Below are 2,156 nucleotides of genomic sequence, written 5' to 3' on the forward strand. Positions count from 1 at the left end.
CTGATGGCAATGAGAGTAAGTGAGTGATTTTCTCCAACTTTCCTGGGTAAAGAATTCTTGGCTGGCAATTGTGTTCATTCAATATTATACAAATGTTGCTCCTTTATCTGCTAGCCCTCAGAGTTTCTGGGGAGAGATTCACAGAAATTCTTGTGAAAGAATTGTTAATTGTTATATTGCAATTTTCTTTGGCTGCTTCCAAATTTCCTCCTTGCCTATGCTTTTCAGGGATTTTATTAGGCTATGGCCCAGGGAGGGTCGCATTGTATGTTGTCTAACATGAGTCTGTGTATATTTGAAAGCTTTATTTTCTACACCAGTATGCAAAATTATCTAAGATTATCTCTTGGGGGAAAATGGTATGCCTTTATTATTACCATGATGCTCTATAATTAAAAATTCTAGATTAGAATTCAAAATGTTAGATTTTTAAATTCAGTCTCACATTTTCATTTGGGTTTGGCATTATCTTTGGTTCTTTTCTCTAGTTTCTCAAGCAATTTACTAAGTTCCAGAACTCTGTATTGTTGTAAACTTAGCTTGTGTTTTGCAACTCAATTTCAAATCTATTATTAAATGTTCCTCTTGCATTTTCTAAATTGTTTATTTATTTTTTCCATTCTAATTACTTTATTTCTCTTTCTGTTCTTTCATTCCGTGTTTTTTATACTTATTTTTGCCTATCAATTGGTTTCCTGATCTCTCTTATGTCATTCCTGAAGTGTTTGATTTGTTTGTTTGATTGGTTTTCTTATATACAGTCAATACCTTTGTCTGAAAGTCTTCTAGTTTTCTATTCTAATATTTACACAAATAATGGTCCACTTCTTTACACGTTTCTTTTGATTTGTTCTTATTCTCATAGATCATTTTAATACCTTTTTGTAACATTTCTAAATTTGACAACCATTTGTTAATCGTATTGCCACTAGCTTTTCCAAATGTTACTGTGGGGCTCACTTGACTCTAAAATTGTGTGCTGTGTCAGGAGTACTATCTGAGGATTCATCCCTCCTAGTGATTTCCAGCCTACTGGTGCAGCAACCATGAATTCGGAAAAAGTTTAGGTACTTGAGTGTTCATTCTGGGCTATTGCCCTAGGGTGACTGACTTTAGTTTTGTGTGAGTCCCTTTGTGTCCTAAGGGTTTGACTGTGGCTCAGTTTGTGTTTTTAGATTAGGATTATTTTCATTCCCTCTGTCAGATGAAGGGACTGTTTCTCCGCTGAGGCTGAGGATACATTTGTGAGTGTTTTCTGTTGCCTTTGGATGGATATGGTGGAGATTGGCTTTCCCAAGGTAAGGGTGGGGAGCACTTTATGATCACCCTTCATGGAAAGCCCAGTACAGATTCCCCTTCAGTACCCAGTTGTGATCAGAGAGCCAGTTGTTTCCTGGTGTATTTCCTATTTTCTTTCTTGCTATCTCTCTAGCTAATGGGTGTGCTGCTAAAGATTTTAAATATTTCTGGTTTCTAGCACATAAGCAAATGTGGTAAAGAAAGTGGATGCTACCCGGCTATCAAAAGATATAGTGTCTGGAGTCTTAAAGGCTTGAAGTTAAACGAGCAACCATTTAGCAGAGAAGCAACAAGTCCATGTGGAAGCACACCAGCCTGTATGATCATGAGTTGCCTACGGGATCAGGTTTCAGGCATCAGAAGGAAGACCTAACGCCCAAAAAATATATTGTTGAGAATGAGAGGGATTAAAGCAGATACCCAAAACCCATCTGTAGAAAATAGGACATCCCCTCACAGAAGGGTCACAAAGAAGGGATGAGTCAACCCAGGTGCAGTATAGCACCCATGAAACATACTATTCCTCTGGTTCTTTGAAGCTTATTCACCCCTACTATCATGAACCCAGTCCTGCCCTTCATTTCTGGCTAGACTGGAGCATGTAAAGATAAGAGATCACAACACACAGAATCCAGGTAAAATAAACTCCTCGTGAACAGAAATGGGAGTAGCAATACCAGGGGGCAGGGGGATGGTGGAGGGAGGATTAGAGGAAGGGAGAACCAACTGCAATGATTGACCCATAGCACACACACACCCTCCTCCCAGGGGGACCAACAACAGAAATGTGGGTGAAGGGAGACAGAGCTTGGTGTAAGATATGAAAGTAACAATAATTTATAATTTATCAAGCGGTC

General features: G+C 38.7%; 1 protein-coding gene across 4 annotated transcripts in view; it reads left to right on the forward strand.

Annotated features, from left to right (window-relative positions):
- OPCML (opioid binding protein/cell adhesion molecule like) overlaps nt 1-2,156 on the forward strand; it is a 1,483,171-nt gene that overhangs the window by 1,357,318 nt on the left and 123,697 nt on the right. The gene's annotated exons all lie outside the window — the stretch shown is intronic.

Source organism: Echinops telfairi, unplaced genomic scaffold (assembly GCF_000313985.2).
Source record: "Echinops telfairi isolate 266 unplaced genomic scaffold, ASM31398v2 ScPeMD7_5592;HRSCAF=6446, whole genome shotgun sequence".
NCBI lineage: Eukaryota > Metazoa > Chordata > Mammalia > Afrosoricida > Tenrecidae > Echinops > Echinops telfairi.